The sequence below is a fragment of the Ranitomeya variabilis genome, chromosome 6 (genome assembly GCF_051348905.1).
Source record: "Ranitomeya variabilis isolate aRanVar5 chromosome 6, aRanVar5.hap1, whole genome shotgun sequence".
NCBI lineage: Eukaryota > Metazoa > Chordata > Amphibia > Anura > Dendrobatidae > Ranitomeya > Ranitomeya variabilis.
This window is the reverse complement of record NC_135237.1, coordinates 199,856,909-199,876,319: the sequence shown is the minus strand read 5'-3', so window position 1 is coordinate 199,876,319 and position 19,411 is coordinate 199,856,909. Positions and strand designations below refer to the sequence as shown.

The 19,411-nt window shown below is 44.1% G+C and overlaps 1 long non-coding RNA gene across 1 annotated transcript in view; it reads right to left on the bottom strand.

The window, feature by feature from the left end:
* Positions 1-18,909, bottom strand: part of LOC143781060 (uncharacterized) — a 94,836-nt gene extending 75,927 nt beyond the window's left edge. The window contains exon 1 of the long non-coding RNA XR_013216524.1: positions 18,817-18,909. This is a non-coding gene — a long non-coding RNA (uncharacterized LOC143781060). The remainder of the gene's footprint in view (positions 1-18,816) is intronic.
* Positions 18,910-19,411: the final 502 nt, after the last annotated feature.

Sequence of the window (19,411 nt, the reverse complement as noted above, 5' to 3'; positions counted from 1 at the left end):
TGGTCACGTCATGTACGGCACCTGATATTCTTTGGCTGTCACTGGATACACCGCTCATCCCACTCTCCCTGGTCCCAGCTGTTGGCGGCAGGTGACGCTGGTCTGTTTAGCACTGGTGCTCTCGGCCAGAGCACAACTCTCTGTGACTGCTGCAACCCCCGGCTCTGCTCCACAAGGCTTGGCTCTGCAAGACTCTGCTCTGCACAGCTTGGCTCCGCAATGCTCTGTTCTGCATGGCTTGGCTCCGCAAGGCTCTGCTCTGCTGGCAACGGGGGCTGCTTCTATATGACCCGTCTCCAAGGCAGTCCTCTCAGATGGGGGATGCAGAGCGTGCCGCTCACTGCTCTGCACGCTGCTTCCTGCGCTGCCCTCTGCACTGCTCTGTGCCGGCACCAGACTGATTCTTTTGGTGCGCTTTTCCCTTTTATCTGTCAGCTGCTGTGCGCGCTTTCTCGTCTCTCTTGAGTGAGCAGCAAGCTCTGTCTCTCTCCTTCTTCCCTCCTGCAGCAGGGGAAGGTCCGCCTCCCTCAGGCTGAACAGAGGATGCAGCCCTTTCAGTTCTCGAACCAGCATGCAGGTACCCGCGGTCTCGGTCTATCTCCCTACACACACACGGAGGTGAAGCACGAATGCAGTTTGTCAACGCTTTTCAAGGTTTCCAAACATCTTCATCAGGATGAAACCATCATTGATAACTAAACTTGGTGCATACCTAGTTTAAAGTACCTCTGTGTGCCTCACCACAAGTCTTACTTCAGTCAAGTACTTGTGTGAGTGTGGTTTAAAGGGAACCTGTCACCCCGTTTTTTCCGTATGAGATAAAAATACTGTTAAATAGGGCCTGAGCTGTGCATTACAAGAGATGCGAACTCTGCTTCAGGAAAATGGCCGCCGCGATCTCCATCTGCGCACACGCGGCATCCCGCGGCCATTTTCCTGAAGCCGCGGGTGGCAGAGCGCTCCATCTGCGCACGCGTGGCCAAAGGAAGATGGCCGCCCCCACAGATCACCAGGGAAATAGCGTACATTGCGCTCTTTTCACTCCCCTGTGCAGTGGATTCGGGACCTTGGGCATGCGCAAACCACTACGCCACCAACGGAAAGCTAAGCAAGATCTGGGGGAAGACACCACGCCCATCTGACCAGACCAGCCTGATTGACAGGCGAAAACGGCTACTTTGGTAACGTATTTTGGCAGCATAGGTGGGGAATCGGGGTCCACAAAATACACTATTGTAATGCACAGCTCAGGCCCTATTTAACAGTATTTTTATCTCATACGGAAAAAACGGGGTGACCGGTTCCCTTTAAAGCATGCAAAAGCCCATCATGAATTAGCCGAGTGAGTATCTGTAAGAGGAGGCAATAGTACTTATGAATAGCCCCTGCATGATGTGTCGTTTGTGCTGGAAGGCTGCCACCATGCGGGACTAACAAGCACCTTAAGAGTTGCAGGTAGGATGAATGCAAGTGCGGCACCAGATCAGATGCCTTTGGAGCTCAGGAAGTTTATATCCTCGAGCTTTGTTCTCAAACCGCAGCATGATTTGGCGCCAAGGGAATGAGAGTTGCGGATGTGACCAGGGATAATAATAATCATTTTTATTTAGCTCCAACAAAGTGTTAATCCGCACAGCAGGGAAGCACACTCAGTGCACAGGTAATTGCATGAACTGATGCTGCAAGCATGTATACAGCAGTAAGTGCTCCGTGAGCTGGGGTGCCACTCCAAAGAAAATAGCCACAATGGATACAAAAATTGAAAGGAATGGATGGCACTCACCGGTTAAAAAACTTCTTTATTCCAATATTTTAAAACATCGGCGTCGGGAGGATGGGAGCAGGAGTGGAATGGACGACAGCCGTTTCTCGCTGCAGTGGCGCTTCTACCAGTCACCAGTGAACCAGTGATTCCAGAGAGCACAGGGATAACGATGAAGCCAGAGTGAGAGGCCTGAGTGGAAAGCATGCACCAGCAGGGTACAGTCCACTGTCAGATGGAGCCCAAACAATGCCCAGTGAAATCCAAAGACCAGATTATGCTGGACAAGTTATAAGAATCAGATCTACTCCGGTCAAGACCCAGAGCTCAGACTGCGCCATTCAACGTCTGACTCCCCCATCTATGCCAGTCAAGATTCAGAGGCCAGACAATGCCAGTTGTGAGCTGGAGCCCAGCCCTCATTCCCACAGGCCTAGGAAAAACACACCGTTGCTCAAGCACCATAGATTCAACAGGAGACTTTGACCGGGGAGGAAGATTCCTGCAGTGCTAGGGGAAAACGAGTGAGACGGGCCATCACTTAATGTACTAATATATGGTACGGGGATTGGCCTGGGCTAGGACAACACATGGGATGGAGGTCATCTGGGTGAATAGAGGCTCAGTGTTCCTTGATAGACTTCATTAGGAGGTCTTGTGACCTGGCGGGAATACCTGATGACTCCCGTTAGGGCCATTGTGTCAAGAGGAGCTAGAGTAGCAGCTCTCCCAGGAATGGGTGTACCAACTCTGTCAGTGAGACACCAGTATAATCCTTTAAGAGACTTCTCTGATTATTCTAATTGTACTTTAAGACTTATTGTATGTTCTGCATTGTATAACCCACTTGTGTTTGTGTTGCTTTTCTATTGTTAAACCATTTCCCCAGTTCCACAAATTTTCGCCATACCGGAAGTAATAGTTTGTTGTCTTTTCCTGCCTTGTTCTCATCTGTGCATTGCATCCAGTCACCTGCTTACATTTGGTGTAGTTGGCAGGATGCAACACTCAAGTGCAGAGATAGCAAATCAGTCAGTGACCAAGCACACCAGGAGAAATATATACTCCTGGGGGGCTATATTCAGCAACATTGAAAAGTTAACAGAAAGCAGTGTATCACTGTGGGATTAGGTGAAAAGAGAAAAGACAAGGCGCCCCCAATGTGTCACACTGTTTAAAAAACACACATACAGTCCTTTGTAGGGAATGTGCTCACCTATTGGTGTTGTGAACCTGGGTCACAACTCCCAAGAAGGCATAATCGTAGCAGCAGGTCTCCACAAGAATCCAAAGGGATGCTGGAGGTAATAGTCTTAGGCGAACTGAAGACCGCGCACACGAGGTAGATTTAAGGTGGTTTATTGAAGCCTACGCGTTTCAAGAGCTATCTTGCTCTCTTCTTCAGGGCATATAGTACAAAACACAAATATGGGGTATATTTATACAAAAAGGAAGGGGAGGGGCCCCAAGGCCCTTGTACAATGATACATAAACACCTAATAAAACACATATTTAATAACATATAAAAACATTATTCTTTATTATTTATAACCTAGGAGCATTAATTGATATAAATAAAAAATAAATTTAAAATATAAAATTTAAAAATGTAAATAGGCCCTGAAAAAAATAAGTAACCTACTGGGTTGTTCGAACCGGGGAACTCTGTATAGAATTATATTGTTTAAGCTATTCTAGTCCTTGCGCCACAGAATACTGGTAAGTTCCTTATCAATTTCTCTTGTGGAGATGAAAAAATCTAAAATGTTCTTATGGGCAAAAAAGCAAAATATTGCAAAAAGAACAATATATGCCGTTATAAATTACTTAAAAAATTACATGGTGTTATATTTATTATAAATTATATATAGTTATAAAAATATTAAAATTGTTACAACATGAGTGGTACTAGAACCATCCCATGGGACACAAAGAAAAGTTGTTATTTGGAGTGAGGCTTAATGATAGGAACCACACTTCAATTAGAGAATTTATTCAGTCACAATAGGTCTGATATTACATTTAGCCCATCAGGCTCCAGAGAATTCAAGGTATATATCCAAAAAACCTCTTTCTTATTAAGTGACTGTGTGCGATTAGGGACATGTGCAGGAACGTGATCAATGGGGTGAACATGAAATAGTGAAGGATTACTATTATGTGAGATGCTGAAGTGTTTGGAAAGACCATGTTTGAGATAACCTATTTTAATATTGTGTCGATGAGAATTCATACGGAGGTGAAGTGGTTGTGTGGTCCTGCCAACATATATCTTGTTGCACGGACAAGTAATAATATAAATAACATAGGAGGTGGTGCAGGTGAAATGGTGACTGATTGGAAAAGGGTGAGGAAAAGAGGAGTGTTTAAATGCTGTACTGGTATGTGCTATGATACCACAGCACAAACATTTCTTGTGAGAGCATTTGAATATACCTGGTTTTAGTAAAGAAGGTGATTTTTTTAAAATATCAGGGAGTCTGCTAGGTGCCAGTTTATTTTTCAAGCTGGGTGCTCTCCTAAAAATAATTTTAGGATGTTGTGGCACCAGCTTACCTAGTATCTTATCCTCTCTTACTATGTGCCACAACTCATTGATGGATTTTTTTAATGAATTTGTGGTCTGTGCTGAATGTGGTTACAAAACTGCAGGTGTATTCTTCTGGGCTGGCTGCAGGGTCAGCTTTTTCTTTTTTTAGTAACAAATCTTGATTGAAATTTTTATAAACATGCTCAAGTGCTCTATTCACCAACTCTCTGGAGTATTTTTGTGCTAAAAACTTATTTTTTAAAATCTCAGATTGGTCCTTAAAATCACTATCAGAAGAACAATTTTTCCTAATACGCACAAACTGGCTTTTTGGAATGTTACAGAGCCATTTGTCAAGATGGTAGCTATTGTAATGGACATAGCTGTTACTATCTACTTTTTAAAAAAAGTTTTTTGTATGAATCTTTCCATCCACAATGAAAAATGTCACATCTAGATAGTCAATGGCAGTTTTGTTAAAAACAGAAGTAAACTCAAGACCCCAGGGGTTGTTATTGAGCTCTGACATTAAATATTCTGGAGGTTTAAAAGTTGTGTCCCAAATAAAAACAAGATCATCAATATAACGTCCATAAAAAACAATGCAATCAATAAAACCACTATTATAGATAAAAGAATTCTCAAAGTGACCCATAAATAAATTAGCATATGTAGGCGCTACCCGAGATCCCATCGCTGCACCACGTGTCTGGTGGTACAGTTCACCCAAAAAAGTAAAATAATTATTTTTTAAAATGAACTCCATTCCTGACATTAAAAACTGTTTTTGTTTATCCAATAATCTGGGATCTGTATCCATAAATGATTTCATACTTGCAAGTCCAATTTCATGTTTGATATTTGTATATAGGGAGCACACATCAACTGTAACAAATATATAACTATCTTTCCATTTTATATTTCTAATGAGTTTAATTGCATGTGCAGAATCCTTAATGTAGCTCCTCAATTGGATAACATGTAACTGCTTGATGCTATCTATATAACTGGATAGATTTGAAGTTAGGCAACCAATACCCGAGATAATGGGGCGACCAGGGGGATTTTTAAGACTCTTGTGAATTTTGGGAATATGATACATAAATGGTACACTTGGATTTATTATAGTAAGATACTTGTACTCATTCTCATTTAAGACCCCACTGTCAAAGGCATCCTTAATCATGGAATTGTAAACTTTTTGCATTTCAGAAAAAGGTTCATTGATTATTTTGGAATAGAACTCATGGTCAGACAAAATGTTATAGGCTTCTTTGATATAGTCACCTCGGTCCTGCACCACTATACCACCACCCTTATCTGCGGTTTTGATGACTATCTCCATGTTTAGGATGGGTGGGATTAGGTAGAGAGACAGAGGACCATGCTGCGCGTGTACCCCCCCTGACCTTCGACGTACAAGCAAGGTTATCCCTTTTGACCCTCGACGGAGAAGCCTTACAGATACTTATGAACCGCCAACTGAGAGACCGTGACACTGTGAACAAAGTGATTAAAATTTTAGAGGACATGCACAGTGACATTACAGACTTAGGGCACCTCCGAATGCGTTTGTTTCTATGGGTCCAACGGGAGAGTGAGACTGTAGCCCAGTATGTAAATGCGCTGCAGGAAGAAGACCCAAGATGGGTCCTGAGGACTGGCACCATTAGATGAAGTACTGCGGGATCAACTGGTTGCTGGACTGAGGAACCCTTACCTGAGACAGGCCTTAAAGGAGCACCATATATCTGAACCTGGATCTGAGCTTGCTAGTGGTAGGGGCTGAGGCCCGGGTCCTAGAACATGAAGCCCCTATTTTAACGGGTACAGTGTGGAGCCAAAAATAGCTACCCACGGGCCAAAAAAACAGAGCCTGGCTGGGCCGAGGTGCTATGCCAGGAAATACATGATATCCAAAACAAGTTGTATAGTATCAAGGGGACTGCCACTAGCGTTGCCACACCTGTCCCCACTGCCCAATGTGAAGGAACGTCGGAGCGGGAAAGTCACTTCCCACGGCCCTGACCTGCCGCATAAGCAAACCCATCAGTGGAACATGTTCCAGAATGCTTGACCTGCGGTGGAAGGTAACATATATCACGAGACTGTCCAAACCGGAAGAGACTGAGAAAGGGGAGCCTGTTAAACTAACACACCACACAGTTGAGGAGCACACCATTGGGTATGAGCCCCAGAAGGAAGAGATGAAGACTCGGAAGATGTTGTCTCTGAGACACCAATTACCTGAGCTGAATTTAATGGGCATCGTATCAGTGACTTGATAGACACATGGACCCAGGTGACCACAATGCCTGAAAAATACTTTTAGATTCACTTAACCGAAGTTTTCCGCTCCATGAAAAAAAAATCATTTGACTAGTGGCGGCCAACCAGCTGCCTATTTTATTGGCTGGAGTAGTATGGATGTCTGTACAGGTTTGCGGAAAAGAGCTGGGCTGAAGAGGGATAGCTATGGTAAAGGTCTCCAGAGGAGACGACCGATCGTAACCCTGGGGATGAACATGTTGAATGACATAGGCAGTTCCTGGATGATAGCCCAGACAGAAACCAAGCCAGCAAGAAGAAATTCCTGCAGCTCGTGCGAGTTAGCCAAATTCAGAAGTTACCCTTTGCCTCAGCAATATGATACCCCCACAGCCACAGTGACACTACCGGCGGGGCAGACTGTGCTCACTATGCTGGTACTGGCTAAATCTCTATACAAGCCACCCATAGTATAAAGTGCATAAACCGTCAAAACTCAAACTAGTCAATATTAAAGCAAAAGGGTACGAAAAACCCTGAGAGTATATATGCCTATACAACAGTATTTTTTATTAGAACAATTTAAAAATGGCAGAAAATATAGAAAAAATATATATGGCACCATATGCTGCTAGACACTGCTGCAGGGAACCTTGAGGATAAATTAGATAGTAGTAAAATGCATGTAACAATAAGTGTGTAAATTGTTAGAGCCCCTATACAATGCATTAATACACAGGTAAACTTTTCTCAATGTAAGCAAGAAAAGGGCACATAGAAAACAAAATTTAAAAAAACTTACATGTATATATCAGTGTTGGTTATGGTATCCCTGCCACCCCTGCATGTTTGGTTAGGACTTCTTCAGGAGGCGTGTGTTGGGGAGGAGGTGGACATGATTATATAGGACTAGCCAGCATATAGAAATATTCAGTGAGAGGAGTGTGTGTGGGTCATGTGATCGGAAATGTAATGATCAAGTGGTTGATCCAGAAAAGGATGGCTCCGTACCCATTGCACTGCATTTGCGTAATAAACGTGTCATATTAATGACACTCCGGTTTGGGCCCCGTGGAATGCAAGCAGACCAAAGCCATCATGGAGACTGGGTTGCACAGACGTGCAGTTGGGCCACTCGCCGTCAGTGAGACGCAAGTTCCACGTGCGCACCAGGGCTAGAAACATTTCATCTCCTCAGTACGGAAAGTTGCAGGGATCAGTAAATAGGACTGGGTAAGTAGAAAAAAAGAATGAAGCAGTCCAAAGTTCGAAGTGCATACTGTTGTATAAAATCTGAAACCTATATATCAATAAAATATAGACTAGATCTTTGTCAAATGTGTGAGATAAGAAGCAAAATGTCTAATAAGGGTACTAAACGTAATAATTAAAAAATGTCAAAAAATGTGAAGAAGAAGCTCAAATAGATCATACTAAATGTAAATGCCTAATAAAGGCACTAAGGCTACGTTCACATTTGCGTTGTGCGCCGCAGCGTCGGCGCCGCAGCGCACAACGCAAACAAAAACGCGGCAAAACGCACGCTAAAACGCTGCGTTTTGCGCCGCATGCGTCCTTTTTGGCCGAAAGTTGGACGCAAAAAAAATGCAACTTGAAGCGTTTCTTGCGTCCAACGCTTGCGGCCATGCGGCGCAAAACGCAGCACAACGCATGTCCATGCGCCCCCATGTTAAATATAGGGGCGCATGACGCATGCGGCGACGCTGCGGCGCCCGACGCTGCGGCGCTGACCGCAAATGTGAACGTAGCCTAAGTGTGATTGAAGAAAAATGAGAAAATGTGAGATGTGTTGAAGTGAAAATGAATATGAATGAATAGTGCAATGTTGAAGAAGGTGTAATAAAAATGAAAGGAGGCTGTGACAAATAAAGTAAAAATGTATGTTAATAACCTTGATTATAAGATGGTGCAAAAATCCCAAATAAATGCTGGGTACAATGAATAGCAAGATTTTCACAAATCACAGTACTATTAGATGAATAATCAACCAAATCCAAATAGGAAAAGAGGGGAGAAGCCAGCACTGCTTATGGTCAGAACACAATACATAAGGTGCACATGCATATACTATTGTCTAACTGTATTTCAAAATGAGACATTTAGCAAACAATTGATCAATTCTTTGAGCTACCCCGCCACGTCACAGCATTCTCATAATGGGGCAGTCCTACTCTAAGTTTTTTATATTCGTTGTGCCATAAAGGCCTCCTAAAAAGCAAGACCACATTAAATGCAAGCTGTACCTAAAGCATTTCTGAATCACTCCCATGGTGCCAGAGAGGGCAAGCGCAGCCCTGCCCTAGGCTCTGTTTAATTGTGCACCTGTGTCTCAGCCTGTCTCACCCTTTATCCGTGGTGCTGGTTGGTGTTATGGACCTGGTGGTTAGGTGCACCTGGAATGACCTGATGGTTAAACTAGAAGACAGGACGAGCTCTGGGAAGTGGGAACTCTGCTGACCGCAAATCCTAATCCTATAACACACACACTAGAAATACCTAACTCTCCCTAGACGCCTCTTCACAGCCTAAGAGCTAACTACCCCTAAAGATAGGAAAATAAGCCTTACCTTGCCTCAGAGAAAATTCCCCAAAGGTAAAGGCAGCCCCCCACATATATTAACTGTGAGTTAAGAGGAAAGTCACAAACACAGGGATGAAACAGGTTTCAGCAAAGGAGGCCAGACTTACTAGATAGACTGAGGGATAGGAAAGGGATCTATGCGGTCAGCACAAAAAACTACAAAAAGCCACGCAGAGTGTGCAAAAAGACCCCCGCACTGACTCACGGTGCGGAGGTGCCACTCTGCAACCCAGAGCTTCCAGCTAGCAAGGCAATATCATGTTAGCAAGCTGGACTAGAACTTAGCAAGTACTAAGAAATATATTCAGTACACAATGAACAACAAATGAACTAGCAGGGACTTAGCTTCTGCTGGAGTAGACAGGTCATCAGAAAGATCCGAGAGAGAGATCTGAACCAGTGCTAATACATTGGGCTGGCATGGAGTAACGATCTGAGTGGAGTTAAATAGAGAAGCCAACCCAGCCGCAAACGAGGGCAGCTGAGGAAGCAACTTCAGAACCAGCAGTTCCACTCACAGCCACCAGAGGGAGTCCATGGACAGAACTCACCGAAGTATCATTTATGACCACAGGAGGGAGTTCAAGAACGGAATTCACAACAGTACCCCCCCCTTGAGGAGGGGTCACCGAACCCTCACCAGAGCCCCCAGGCCGATCAGGACGAGCCAAATGAAAGGCACGAACCAACTCGGCCGCATGGACATCGGAGGCAAAAACCCAGGAATTATCCTCCTGACCATAGCCCTTCCATTTGACCAGGTACTGAAGTTTCCGTCTCGAAATACGAGAATCCAAAATCTTCTCCACCACATACTCCAACTCCCCCTCGACCAACACCGGAGCAGGAGGGTCAACGGAGGGAACCATAGGCGCCACATATCTCCGCAACAACGACCTATGGAACACATTATGGATGGCAAAAGAAGCTGGAAGGGCCAAACGAAATGACACAGGATTGAGAATTTCAGAAATCTTATAAGGACCAATGAAACGAGGCTTAAACTTAGGAGAAGAAACCTTCATAGGGACATGACGAGACGACAACCAAACCAAATCCCCAACAGGAAGTCGGGGACCAACACAGCGACGGCGGTTGGCGAAATGTTGAGCCTTCTCCTGGGACAATGTCAATTTGTCCACTACATGAGTCCAAATTTGCTGCAACCTGTCCACCACAGAATCCACACCAGGACAGTCCGAAGGCTCAACCTGCCCTGAAGAAAAACGAGGATGAAAACCAGAATTACAAAAAAAAGGCGAAACCAAGGTAGCCGAAACGGCCCGATTATTAAGGGCGAACTCAGCCAATGGCAAGAAGGTCACCCAATCATCCTGATCAGCAGAAACAAAGCATCTCAGATAGGTCTCCAAAGTCTGATTAGTTCGTTTGGTTTGGCCATTTGTCTGAGGATGGAAAGCCGAAGAGAAAGACAAATCAATGCCCATCTTAGCACAAAAGGACCGCCAAAACCTTGAAACAAACTGGGAACCTCTGTCCGACACGATGTTCTCCGGAATGCCATGCAAACGAACCACATGCTGGAAAAATAGTGGAACCAAATCAGAGGAGGAAGGTAATTTAGGCAAGGGTACCAAATGGACCATCTTAGAGAAGCGATCACAAACCACCCAGATGACCGACATCCTTTGAGAGACAGGGAAATCTGAAATAAAATCCATGGAAGCATGCGTCCAAGGCCTTTTCGGGACTGGCAAGGGCAAAAGTAACCCACTGGCACGAGAACAGCAGGGCTTGGCCCGAGCACAAGTCCCACAAGACTGCACAAAAGAACGCACATCCCGTGACAAGGAAGGCCACCAAAAGGACCTAGCCACCAAATCTCTGGTACCAAAAATCCCAGGATGACCAGCCAACACCGAACAATGAACCTCAGAGATAACTCTACTAGTCCATCTATCAGGGACAAACAGTTTTTCTGCTGGACAACGGTCAGGTCTTTCAGCCTGAAACTCCTGCAGCGCCCGCCGCAAATCAGGTGAGATGGCAGACAGAACTACCCCCTCTTGGAGAATACCAGCCGGCTCAGGAACTCCCAGGGAATCAGGCACAAAACTCCTTGAAAGGGCATCGGCCTTCACATTCTTACCCGGAAGGTATGAAACCACAAAATTGAAACGGGAGAAAAACAGCGACCATCGAGCCTGTCTAGGATTCAACCGCTTAGCAGACTCGAGATAAGTCAGATTTTTGTGATCTGTTAAGACCACTACGCGATGCTTGGCTCCCTCAAGCCAATGTCGACACTCCTCGAACGCCCACTTCATAGCCAACAACTCCCGATTGCCAACATCATAATTACGCTCAGCAGGCGAAAACTTTCTAGAAAAGAAAGCACATGGCTTCATCACAGAGCCATCAGAAGATCTTTGAGACAAAACAGCCCCTGCTCCAATCTCAGAAGCATCAACCTCGACCTGAAAAGGGAGCGAAACATCTGGCTGACACAACACAGGGGCCGAAGAGAAACGACGTTTCAACTCCCGAAAAGCCTCAACGGCCGCAGAGGACCAATTCACCACATCAGCACCTTTCTTGGTCAAATCAGTCAACGGTTTAACAACACTAGAAAAATTAGCGATGAAGCGACGGTAAAAATTAGCAAATCCCAAGAATTTCTGAAGGCTCTTCACAGATGTAGGCTGAGTCCAATCATAAATGGCCTGAACTTTAACAGGATCCATCTCGATAGTAGAAGGGGAAAAAATGAAACCCAAAAAGGAAACCTTCTGAACTCTGAAGAGACATTTAGACCCCTTCACAAAGAATTAGCACAAAGAACCTGGAACACCATTCTGACCTGCTTCACATGAGACTCCCAATCATGCGAAAAGACCAAAATATCATCAAAATATACAATAATGAATCTATCCAAATACTTTCGGAAGATGTCATGCATAAAGGACTGAAACACAGATGGAGCATTAGAAAGCCCGAATGGCATCACCAGGTACTCAAAATGGCCCTCGGGCGTATTAAATGCTGTTTTACATTCATCGCCCTGTTTAATACGCATCAGATTATACGCCCCTCGAAGATCTATCTTGGTGAACCAACTAGCCCCCTTAATCCGAGCAAACAAATCAGACAGTAGAGGCAAAGGGTACTGAAATTTGACCGTGATTTTATTGAGAAGGCGGTAATCTATACAAGGTCTCAGAGAACCATCCTTCTTGGCCACAAAAAAGAACCCTGCTCCCAACGGTGACGACTACGGGCGAATATGCCCTTTCTCCAAGGACTCCTTTATATAACTCCGCATAGCGGCGTGTTCCGGCACAGATAAATTGAAAAGTAGTCCCTTAGGAAATTTACTACCAGGAATCAAATTAATAGCACAATCACAATCCCTATGAGGAGGTAGGGCACTGGATTTGGGCTCATCAAATACATCTCGGTAATCCGACAAAAACTCAGGGACTTCAGAAGGAGTAGAAGGAGAAATTGACAACAACGGAACGTCACCATGTACCCCTTGACAACCCCAACTGGACACAGACATTGATTTCCAATCCAATACTGGATTATGGACCTGTAGCCATGGCAAACCCAACACGACCACATCATGCAAATTATGCAACACCAAAAAGCGAACATCTTCCTGATGTGCAGGAGCCATGCACATGGTCAACTGAGTCCAGTACTGAGGCTTATTCTTGGCCAAAGGCGTAGCATCAATTCCCCTTAATGGAATTGGATACTGCAAGGGCTCCAAGAAAAAACCACAGCGCCTGGCAAACTCCAAGTCCATCAAATTCAGGGCAGCGCCTGAGTGCACAAATGCCATAACAGAGTAGGATGACAAAGAGCAAATCAGAGTAACGGACAAAAGAAATTTAGGCTGTACAGTACCAATGGTGACGGACCTAGCGAACCGCTTAGTGCGCTTAGGACAATCAGAGATAGCATGAGTGGGGTCACCACAGTAAAAACACAGCCCATTCTGACGTCTGTGTTCTTGCCGTTCAGCTCTGGTCAAAGTCCTATCACATTGCATAGGCTCAGGCCTCTGCTCAGAGGACACCGCCAAATGGCGCACAACCTTGCGTTCACGCAAGCGCCGATCAATCTGAATGGCCAAGGACATTGATTCATTCAGACCAGCAGGTGTGGGAAACCCCACCATAACATCCTTAAGGGCTTCAGAAAGACCTTTTCTGAAAATTGCTGCAAGGGCGCACTCATTCCATTGAGTAAGCACAGACCACTTTCTAAACTTCTGGCAATATACCTCCGCTTCATCCTGACCTTGACACAAAGCTAGCAAGATTTTCTCTGCCTGATCCACAGAGTTAGGTTCGTCATAAAGCAATCCAAGCGCCAGAAAAAACGCATCTACATTAAGCAATGCAGGATCTCCTGGCGCAAGGGAGAATGCCCAGTCTTGTGGGTCGCCATGTAACAAAGAAATAATGATTTTTACTTGCTGAATGGGGTCACCAGAGGAGCGGGGTTTCAAAGCAAGAAACAGTCTACAATTATTTTTGAAATTCAGAAATGTAGATCTATCTCCAAAAAACAAATCAGGAATTGGAATTCTAGGCTCTAACATAGGATTCTGAACTACATAATCTTGAATGCTTTGTACCCTCGCAGTGAGGTGATCAACACAAGAGGACAGACCTTGAATGTCCATATCTACACCTGAGTCCTGAACCACCCAGAGGTTAAGGGGAAAAGAAAGACAAAACACACTGCAGAGGAAAAAAAAAATGGTCTCAGAACTTCTCTTATCCCTCTATTGAGATGCATTAACACTTTGTGGGCCAGCTGTACTGTTATGGACCTGGTGGTTAGGTGCACCTGGAATTACCTGATGGTTAAACTAGAAGACAGGACGAGCTCTGGGAAGTGGGAACTCTGCTGACCGCAAATCCTAATCCTATAACACACACTAGAAATAGCTGTGGAGCGTACCTAACTCTCCCTAGACGCCTCTTCACAGCCTAAGAGCTAACTACCCCTAAAGATAGGAAAATAAGCCTTACCTTGCCTCAGAGAAAATTCCCCAAAGGTAAAGGCAGCCCCCCACATATATTAACTGTGAGTTAAGAGGAAAGTCACAAACACAGGGATGAAACAGGTTTCAGCAAAGGAGGCCAGACTTACTAGATAGACTGAGGGATAGGAAAGGGATCTATGCGGTCAGCACAAAAAACTACAAAAAGCCACGCAGAGTGTGCAAAAAGACCCCCGCACCGACTCATGGTGCGGAGGTGCCACTCTGCAACCCAGAGCTTCCAGCTAGCAAGGCAATATCATGTTAGCAAGCTGGACTAGAACTTAGCAAGTACTAAGAAATATATTCAGTACACAATGAACAACAAATGAACTAGCAGGGACTTAGCTTCTGCTGGAGTAGACAGGTCATCAGAAAGATCCGAGAGAGATCTGAACCAGTGCTAATACATTGGGCTGGCATGGAGTAATGATCTGAGTGGAGTTAAATAGAGAAGCCAACCCAGCCGCAAACGAGGGCAGCTGAGGAAGCAACTTCAGAACCAGCAGTTCCACTCACAGCCACCAGAGGGAGTCCATGGACAGAACTCGCCGAAGTATCATTCATGACCACAGGAGGGAGTTCAAGAACGGAATTCACAACAGGTTGGGCAGTGTCGGGGTTAAACCTGAAATGTCTGTCTGGACCTGGTCAACCTTTATCTGCGCTTGCCCTCTCTGGCACCATGGGAGTGATTCAGAAATGCTTCAGGTACAGCTTGCATTTAATGTGGTCTTGATTTTTAGAGGCCGTAATGAAACAGCGAATATAAAAAACGTAGAGTAGGACTGCCCCATTATGAGAATGCCGTGAAGTGGCGGGGTGGCTCAAAGAATTGATCAATTGTTTGCTAAATGTCTCATTTTGAAATACAGTTAGATATTAGTATGTGCATGTGCACCTTATGTATTGCATTCTGACCATAAGCAGTGCTGGCTTCTCCCCTTTTTTTGCTTTTAAATCCAAATAGGGTTACAGAAAGAAAATCAACATTCCCCTGTCAATAGTCACCAAGATCCACTATATCATACTTGATAAAAAAAATATTGCCCATTATTAATAAATAAATATCTTTTGTAGGCAGAATTTAAATAGGTTTCAGAAAAAAAAACAATAACAAAATGCAATTCAAGGTCCAAAAATCAAGAAAAACCAGAAAATACCTTGTATCTTATTGATCATGAGAATAAAACTTATTATTTAAGTCACTTTAAAAACAATCAACATACAGACAACCATGTTAAGCTATTATTTCCCTCACACTATGGACTCTGATTAGCACTGCCTGTCAGCGGAGGTTGACACCGTACAATTATCACGAGATTGGCGCCCCCGCTCCTCGGCGACTGTCCCTAAAGCTCCTGTGTGTCTCCTATAAACAGTGAGCAACAGGTGAAACACCATTCGATCATGACAGGAAAAATGAAAAATGGACAGTAATTGCTGATTAATACATGGCAGTCTTTAGACAGTGTGCAAAGAAGTGAATGACAAAATAATAAAGAAAGTGCATAAGTGCATAACAAACAGAATACCTCACTACAGCTGTTCCCTGCTGATATGAAAAGCCCGCCTAACTGCGGGGGTTGGCACCCTACTGTTCAGCGGATATGGCGCCCCCCTCAACAATGACTCACCCTAAAAGGTCCCTGAAATCCAACTTGTAGGCCCAAAAAATATCATATGTTAGGCCCAGCCAGTGGCTAGAACCTTGGTGAGAAGCTGGCTGATTTCAACTAAAGTATGTAGACACAGTACAGATAAAAAACCGGTGTCCCATTTTACTTCAAGAAAATGACAAGTGTAAAAAAGAGGTACTCATCATATCAGATGTACAGGAAAGGAACGCCTTAACGTGTTTCACCGTTTGGGATCATCAGGAGGCCCAGATAAACAGATGCTGTCTCCTGGCCTACTGATAATCCCAAACGTTGAAACGCGTTGAGGCATTCCTTTCCTGTACATCTGATGAGTACCTCTTTTTTACACTTGTCAATTTCTTGAAGTAAATACAGAGTATTCTATTACTTCAGTACAGTCCACATCCCATGCGGTGCACCTAAATCAAATCAACTTTTGTATATTTTCTTACAAGGCTCTATCAGGACGTATTTTTCAAAATATCGCTGCTCCCGGATGGGAACATACAGCATACGATTGTTGATACACTATTTTTATGCGACACTGATCAAGGCCACGTTGTGGCCGAAACGTCTCAATTGCTTGTCGCTCATCACCTATAAATAAACTTGTTCACTTGAAGCAAATTCTTCCTTGTCAAGAGTGCAGTGATTACTGACTTTCTATTAGTGGTGTGAGGTTGCTATGAAAGTACCTAGGGAACTGTATGATGCTAATGGTTGCACTGGAGGTACATGGTCAGATGTGGGATGCTTGGTGGTGTGGGATTGCACTGGAAGTACATGGTGAGATGTGGGATGTTTGTTAGTTTTGTATTGTAAATACAGGAAAGGCTGTGGATGCTTTTTAGTAGTTTAAAGATGTACTGGAGGTGGCTGGGAGCTGTGTGATGTTTGGTAGTAGTGTGGGTTCACACTAGAGGAACCCTGGGTAGCTTGGGATGCTTGTTGGTGGTGTGGGGTTGCACTGAAGGTACATGGTGAGATGTGTGATGCTTTTTAGTATTGTGGGGTTGTTCTGGAGGTACAGGGGAAGTGTAGGATGCTTGTTGTAAGTGGTGTGGAGTTGCATTGGAGGTACCTGGGGAGCTGAGAGATGCTTATTATTGGATTACTTTTTAGGTGCATGAGAAAGTTTAGAATACCCTGGAAGGCTAGGGGATACTGTTTTTGGTGTACTGTTGCACATCAGGTACAAGAGGAGCCTTGAGATAATGTTAGTGCAACTCACGCCACTATAGGTTCAGGGCTAGCTGTGGGATGCTTGCTAGTAGTTTAGGGTAGCACTGCAGCAACAATGGGAGTTGTGGGATTCTTTTTAGTGATGCACAAGTGTACAAGAGGTAAATGGGAGGCTGTAGAGATGCTTGGTAGCCAGAGTCAGACTGGAATGTCTGGGACCCACCAGGGGAATGGACTCTAGGGGCCCACCCTACAGCTATATGCAAATATCTGTCAGTCGTTATCCCTATCATTATAGTGGAGCATCGGCAGTAAAACACAGGCGGCTGCTGCACATCTACGGTGCGCACCCATACCTGGGATGTAAAATTACGGTAGTTTACATTAATGGGGTTCTTTGGTTAAAACAAGATGTCACCTATCCATGGGCTCAACAGGATAGATGATCGCTTAGGTCTGACCATTAGAAACTGCACTGATCGGAAGAATGAGGAAGTTTTATCGTTGATAGGACATATCCCCATTTTAAAATGGAGTGGCAGGTGGGATATCTGACCACAGCTCCATTCATTCTCTTTGGGGCTTCTAGAGTGCAATGCACTGGGGGAATGAATGTATCAGTGGTCAAGTCGGACATGCCACTCCAGTCTAATGGGGATAAAAAGTGAATTGGTTCAAGTAGTCAGACCCCACCAATCAACACGTTATTACTTATCCTGTGGAAAGGTGATTACTTTTTTCCACAGGAAATCCCCTGTAAGTGCATCTCCGCTGCTGTGTTCCAAGTATTTAATTTGTAATGGAAATAGAGAATCTTCTCCTAATTAATATCAGAGAGAACAAATGACTGCCATACACAACACAATCCCCTATACCAAGACCAATACCACCACATACAGGAAGAAATAACACCACACCATGACCAGACCACATAGTGACCGAATAATACTACATATAAAGGACAAATACTACCACACAATGACCAGACCACATATTACCATCACATAGTGACTAAATAATGACATATTACCAGCATATAGGGACAAATAATACCACATACAAGGGACAAATACCGACACACCATGACCAGACCACAAATTACCGCCACATAGTGACCGAATACTACACTAATGATCATGAATACAAATCACAATACTAATAACACTGGTATTACTACCAGTGACATTATATACAGTACCTCTGTATATAGTGTCAGTGTACAGGTAATACAGTGATCAATAGTGACATTATACACAGGAGCTCTGTATATAATGTCAGTGTACAGGTACTACAGTGATCACCGATGACATTATATACAGGAACTCTGTGTATAGTGTCAGTGTACAGGTAATACAGTGATCACCAAGGACATTATACACAAGAGCTCTGTATATAGCGTCAGAGTACAGGTAATACAGTGATCACCGACGGCATTATACACAGGAGCTCTGTATATATTGTCAGTGTACAGGTAATACAGTGATCACCAGTGACATTATACACAGGAGCTCTGTATATATTGTCAGTGTACAGGTAATACAGGGATCACCAGTGACAATATACACAGGAGATCTGTATATATTGTCAGTGTACAGGTAATACAGTGATCACCAGTGATATTATACACAGGAGCTCTGTATATATTGTCAGTGAACAGGTAATACAGTGATCCCCAGTGACATTATACACAAGTGCTCTGTGTATAGTGTCAGTGTACATTTAATACAGTAATCATCAGTGACATGATACACAGGAGCTCTGTACACAGTATATAGTATAAAGTGTGCGTGTACATGAAATACACTGACTCACCAGTAATGTCTGTAGGTGAAGTCCTTTATTTTCACTTTTCTTCTTCAACCAGCACAGAACACCATCACTTCTTCCAGACAGGACTCGTCTGTGCAAAAAATAACACAGTCATCAATAGCTCATCGCTTCCAGAGCACTTTCCACACTTTTTCCCTGACTTCTACACTATGTCAGATGAAGAAGAAAAGCTACGTAGTGCTGCCCTGAACAGTATAAGTACCTCCCTTTTGTTCCCTCCATGGAAAACAGTTTCCTAAAAGGTGAATTATATTACAGTAGTAATAATGTCCCTAATTGGACCCTAAAGAAATTATGTTCCCCACTCGTCACCATGAACTAATATAGCATGTTCGTCATTCTGGCCCTCAAACAGTAATTAAGTCCCTCATTCTGGCCCCCTTTATTTAATAATCTCCCCCAGCCTGGCCCCCTATATTTTATAATATGACCCAGCCTGTCCCCCTTTATTTTATAATGTGCCCCAGCCTGGCCCCCAGATATCCATCCCACTTCCCCAGCTATACATCCTCATATATCCCTTGTCCTGCCCCACCATATATCTCTCCTGGACCCTTGTATTGGCCGCCCCATATAT